Here is a 6,534-nt window from a genome sequence, read left to right as displayed (position 1 = left end):
AGTGTCTAACTCTTTTCTAAACTTCATATTTTTAAAAAACTGATTAAAATGAGAAGAGCTCACATATGTTTGGCAGCATATATGCAAGTTTCCATTTGAATGACATACAATAAGCTTTGCCTTTCATTTTTGTGCCTCTGACATCTTCCATGTGGTTTGGATTCTATTATCACACCCCAAAATAAATAAAACCCAGTTATAAAGATAGTAAAAAATAAAATGCACTTATACTTAACCTTTAACCACTTTCTGTTAAATTTTATAAATGGTGATTAAATTTGAAATGGAAAGGGTGTTCTATATCTATGCAGTTGTTTTGTTCTTTTAAGTCATGTACTTGTATTCACCTACTACATGTAGGTGAATGTGTCAGGGTTAGATTTTTCAAATCAAAGCAGCATAGTGAATGTGTCTTGTTTGTTTTTTTCCGATCATAAAAGGTTAGCTTCAGTGTTGTCCATGCTCTGTTTACTCAGGAATTAAAAGGTTTATTTCTTAATTTTTTCATCATATTCAGAAATAATTTCTGACTTCTAATTGTTACTTCTCTTTACTGTGAATTTAAGCTACCTAATTGTTGTTTTGATTTGTATCTCCCTGATGATTATTGATGTGGAGCAATTTCTCATGTGCCTTTTGGTCATTGTATTTCTTCTTTGAGGAAGTGTCTGTTCATTTCTTCTCCACATTTTTGATGAAGTTAGATGATATTTTTTGTTAAATTCTGTTAGTACCTTGTATATTTTTAATATTAGCCACTTATCAGATGGATATTAGTTGAATAGTTTCTCCCATTCTAGGGGTGGTATTTTTTGTTTGTTTTTGGTCACAACCAGTGACACTCAGGGATTACTCCTGGCTATGTACTCAGAAATCGCTCCTGGCATGGAGGACCATATGGACATTGGGGAATCTAATAGCGGTCCATCCTAGGTTAGCACTTGCAAGACAAATGCCCTAACACTTAAACCATTGCTCTGGCCCCATGTGAGCTGCTTTACTATCCTAGGCAAATTTTCTTTGAGGTGCAGATATTTCTCAGCATAATATAGTCCAATCTGTTTATCTATGTTTTCACTTATTTGAAGAGTGCTGTTTTCCTCCTTGAAGATGCCTTTATTATCAAAATCATGGAATGTTTTACTTGCAAGTTGTTCTATATAACTTATGGTTTTAGCTCTGATATCAAAGAATTTGATATCAAAGTTTGGAAAAGTGACGCCTCCCATAGTCCTTTCCCTGAGGGTTTCTCTAGCTATTTGTGAGTGTTTATTGTTCCAAATTAATTTCAGGAGTGTATGATTCACTTCTTTGTAAAATGTCACGGGTATCTTTAGAAGAACTGCATTAAATTTGTTTAATGGTTTGGGAATTATTGACATTATAAAAATATTAATCCTACCAATCCATGAGCAGGATGTGTCTCCATTTCTTTGTGTCCTCTTTTATTTTTTGAAGCAGTGTTTTGTAGTTTCTTTGCGTAGGTCCTTAAACTCTTTAGTTAATTTGACTCCAAGGTATTTGAGTTTGTGCAACACTAATGTAAATGGGATTGATTTTTTTAATCTCTGTTTCTTCTCAATCATTATGTTTTACAAGAAGACCATTGATTTTTATGTGTTAACTTTGCAGCCTGACACTTTGCTATGTAAATCTACTATTTTTAAAGCTTTTTGGTAGAGCCTTTAGAGTTTTATAAATAAAAAATCATGTCATCTGCAAATAGTGAAAACTTGACTTCTTCCTTTTACATCTGGATGCCCTTGATATCTTTAAATTGCCTAATCGCTATGACAAGAAATGTCAGCACTCTGTTTAATAGGAGTGGTGAGAAAAGATAGCCTTGTCTTGTACCAGATTTTAGAGGAAAGACTTTCAATTTATCTCCATTGAGAGTAATATGTGCCATTGGCTTGTGGTAGTTGGACTTTTCTATAATGAGAAAAGTTCCTTCCATTCCCATCTTGATGAGACTTTTTATCAAAAACTGGTGTTGGAACTTATCGAATGCATTTTCTGCATCAGTTGATATGATCATATGGTTTTTATTTTTCTTTTTGTTGATATGGTATATTATGTTAGTTTGATTACATATGTTAAACCATCTTTGTATTTCTGAATTAAAATCTACTTGGTCATGGTGTATGACCTTCTTGATGAAACAGTGGATCCTATTTGATAGAATTTTTGTTGAAGATCTTTGAATTGTGTTTATCAGTAATGTTGTTCTGTAGTTTCTTTTTTAGCAGCACCTATGTGTGTTTTTGGTAATAAGGTGATGTTAGCTTCATAAAAACTTTTTGAGAGTGTGCCTGATTCTTTATTTTCATGAAAGAGCCTTAAAAGAATTGGTAATAGTTCCTCTTGAAAGGTTTGAAAAAATTCATTAGTGAATCCATTAGGTTCTGGGCATTTGCTTTTGGGAAGACTTTTGATGACCATTGTAATTTCCTCAGTAGTAGTAGATCTGTTTAGATATGCTAGATCATCCTGATTTAACCATGGAAGATTATAAGAGTCCAAGAATTTATCCATTTCTTCCAGTTTTTCATGTTTTGTGGCATAGAGTTTCTCAAATTAGTTTCTTTTTTTTTCTATTTTAAAAATTTAAAAATTTTTAAAAATTATGGAATGCTTCATCCTTGTGCAGGGGTGATGCTAATCTTTTCTGTATCATTTCAATTTTAGTGTATATTCTGCCAAAATGAGCACTCAAATTAGTTTCTGATTCCCTCTGAATATCTGCAATATCTGTAATGATCTCCCCCCTATTTATTTCTATTCTAGTTTACTCACTTTCTCTTTTCTTTGTGAGCTTGTTAGTGGTTTATCAATCTTGTTTATTTTTTTCAAAGAACCAACTTTTGCTTTTTTTGATCTTTTGGATTGTTTTATTGATATCCAGTTCATGAATTCTGCTCCAAGCTTTGTTATTTCTTTATACCTACCTATTTTTTGTTCTTTTTGTTTATTATTTTGTAATTTTATAAGCTGTGTCATTAAACTTTTTATATAGGCCCATTTTTTTTTCTTTTTAATATGTACTTGCAAAGCAATAAAGTTTTTTCTTAGTACTGCTTTTCTGTGTCCCACAAATTTTGGTCATTTTTGTCTTCATTGCATTTGTTTCCAGGAATGTTTTGAATTCCTCTTTAATTTCATCTTTGACCCACTGTTTGTTCAGTAGTGATCTGTTTAAGTTCCAGGTTTCAAAGTTTTTTTTATGTGTCCCTTTTTAGTTCACTTCTAATTTCAGTGCCTTGTGATCTGAGAAGGTATTCTGTACAATTTCTCTCCACTTGACTTTATGGAGATATGTTTTATGGGCCAGCAGGTGGTCTACCTTGGAAAATGACCCATGTGCATTGGAAAATAATGGGTATTCAGTTTTCTGAGGATTGAGTACCATATATATACTAGTCATCTTTCTTCCATTTCTCTTTCAGAGTTAGTATATTCTTGTTGGGTTTTACCCTTGTTGACCTATAAAGGGGTGACAGGACAGTGTTGATGTCTCCCACAATTATTGTGTTGCTATTGATATATTTTTTTCAGTTTTGTCAACAATTGTATGAAATATTTTGTTGGTTCTTCATTGGGTGCATATATATTTAGGGGTGTGATATCTTTCTGTTGTACATACACTTTAATTAGTACAGAATGTTCATCTTTGTCTCTTATAACTTTTTTGAGTCTAAATTTTGTGTTGTCTGATTTTAATATGGCCATTGCAGCTTTTTTAAGGGAGCTGTTTACTTGGATGATTTTCCTCCAGCCTTTAATTTTGAGTCTCTGTTTGTTATGACTATTCAAATGTGTTTCTTGTAGACAGAAAAATGTTGTATTTAACTTTTTTAAAATCTATTTTCCACTCTATTTTTCTTAATAGGAGTATTTAGTCCAATAACAATTAGAGAGATAATTGTTACGGGACTTAATGTCATCTTGGTATAGAAGATTGGTGTGTCTGTTTGTCTTTCTTTTCTTAAACTAGACCTTTCATTTTGATTTTAAGCTGATTTTTAGTGTATAAAGTTTCTGAGTTGTTGTTTATCTGTGAAACTATGTATTATTCCTTCAAACCTGAAAGTGTGTCTAGCTATGTGCAGTATTCTAGGCAAAGCATTCATTTTGTTGAGTTTTGTCACTATATCTCAACACTGCATTTCATCTTGAGAGTTTCTTGTGACAGGTCTGCTGTAAATCTTAAGAATGCTCCATTGAATGTAATTTTCCTTTTTGATTTGCTGCTTTCAGTATTCTAATCCTATCTGAGGGATTCGTCATTGTGCTTTACTTTTGGTCTCTTTTAGCTGGTACTCTTTGTACATGCAGGATTTGGTTGCATGCAGTATTTAACTCTGGGAGTTTCTCTGTAATGATGTCCTTGACTGTTTATTCTTCTTGGGGATTATCTTCCTGGGTCTCTGGGACTCCTATGATTCTTATGTTTTTTCTGTTGAGAGTATCAGTCTTCTATTTTCATTTGTTCACATTCTTTGAGTCATTTTTTTTTATTGTCTGCTCATTTGCTTTAAGGTTCTTTTCCAATCTCTTCTGCTGTATGCAGTTTTTTGCATCTCATCTTCTAGCCCACTGATTCTGTCCTCAGCCTCTGTAAATCTGTTGGAGAGGCTTTCTTTTGAGTTTTTCATTTCATCTACCAAGTTTTTCAGTCCTGTTGTTTCAGTTTGGATTTTTTTATTTCTATTTTTGTGGTCTGTTCAGCTAGATCTATGCTTTCTTTGAGTTCTATGAATTATCCTTCGTATTTATATGCTAAACTCCTTATCTGAGAGGATAACTAGGTGTTTGGTACTTTCTGGGTCATCAAAGCTTCCATCATCAATCTCTATACATGATATTGTCCTGCGTTGTTTCACCATTGACCCACTTGTAGTGTTGATTTTACTATGTGCTGTGGTGTGGTTCATGTGCTTGAGGATGCATGTGGTGAAGCAGAGCTAACTTGCTTTACTGGCTCCACCCTTCATGGGTGGAGTCAGCCTACCTTATGCAGAGTCCTGAAGAGAATATGTTTGCTGGGGTCTCTCTCGGCTTGCGTTGAGCCCTGAAGAGATTATGTCTGCTGATGACTATCTTGGATGCTTCATGCAGAAAAGTAGGTAACCAGGCATAAACAAAGCAGAAAACTAAGCAAAAAGCAAAGAAAAAGCCTTTTATGTCTTTTTTTGTGCCCAAATATGTGGCAGGAATCAGGCACCACCCTTTGTGGGTGGAGTCAGCCTACCCTGTGCAGAGCCCTGAAGAAATTTTGTCCACTGGGGCCTGTCATTACCTGTGCTTTGTCTTGAAGAGATTATGTCCACTGGGGCCTTTTGGCTGCCTCACAAAGAAAAGCAGGAAACCAAGTAGGGAGCATAGCAGGGAATCAGGCAGGGAGCAAAACAGGAAAACACCTGAATTGATATTAAACTGCAAATTTATTTTGGATTTCTTGAATATTCATGACTCATGTTGATACCTAGCACTCCATATGACTCCTAGAGAAATACCAGGACTGACCCCTGAGTAGAACCTCAAGTAAGTCCCAAGGATGGCTAAGTAGAATACTTAGCACAAGGCCCCTATTTTCTATGTTTCTGACTTTATCACAAAATATTGCTTATCTGGTTGTTGATGTTTTGATTTCGGGCTTATTCAGAGTTACTACTGTCTCTGCACTTGGAGATTGCTCTTGGTAAGGCTCAAAGGACCATATGGGTTCACAGCTCAAAGCTGGGTCAACCAAGTGCCAAGGAAGAACCTTTAAAAACTACTTTAAAATATTTAACTTTCTTTTATGACATCTACATTCTCTTCAGGGAAAAAAATGAAGCATTGCATTCACTGAAAATGTAAACTAGCACCTGTTAGCAAGCATATTGAGATAAAAGAAAATGGAAGGTTTGTTGAAAATGTTTTAATTATTTTATAGATAATGTATAGTCAAATTCTGATGACTTTTTTTTTTTTAACCAGGGTCTTGTCTATGGAGATCTTTTATAGGCCCGCTGAGGAAGGATTTAATTCATGTTGTGAAAAAAAATAGTACCTTTTGTGAGTAGAGAAGTTAAAGATTAAGGAACTTAAATTTAGCAGAGGTCAGTTTCCAGGCTATAGGTTATCAGGTTTGTTTTGGAGGAGGAGACAAATCTCAGTTATTGAGAGTAAGTAGAAGATCAAATATTAAATTCATTAAGTTGAGAATAACAGGATATGACTGCAGGAAATTTAATCCTTAAAGGAGGCTATTGGAGGTCATTGAATCTCAGGGATTCTGGGAAAAGTTGATAAGGATGTGGAGTATGGTGTTTTGAAAAAAATACTTTCAGGCAGATTAAAGGAAGATAGAAGATTTCTGGCCTTATTCTATAGTGGGCACTGTATTTCTCACATAGATGCTGCAACCAAGGATTTGAAGGAAAATCTTTAGGCTTTTAGATATTTTAAAGACAAAAGTATTCAAGCTCAAAATATAGCTCATTTTTTTGAAATGACAGAAAGTAACATTGGTTTAAGCAAAAAATAACG

At 34.1% G+C, this 6,534-nt stretch overlaps 1 non-coding gene across 1 annotated transcript; it reads right to left on the bottom strand.

Annotated features, from left to right (window-relative positions):
• Positions 1–2,609: 2,609 nt before the first annotated feature.
• Positions 2,610–2,712, bottom strand: LOC125995442 (U6 spliceosomal RNA). Its single transcript, XR_007490969.1, has one exon. It is a non-coding gene; the product is annotated as a U6 spliceosomal RNA (small nuclear RNA).
• Between the last annotated feature and the right edge of the window lie 3,822 nt (positions 2,713–6,534).

Source organism: Suncus etruscus, chromosome 17 (assembly GCF_024139225.1).
Source record: "Suncus etruscus isolate mSunEtr1 chromosome 17, mSunEtr1.pri.cur, whole genome shotgun sequence".
In the NCBI taxonomy this organism is placed as follows: Eukaryota; Metazoa; Chordata; class Mammalia; order Eulipotyphla; family Soricidae; genus Suncus; species Suncus etruscus.
The sequence above is the reverse complement of the archived record's forward strand: the minus strand, read 5'-3'. Positions and strand labels throughout refer to the sequence as shown.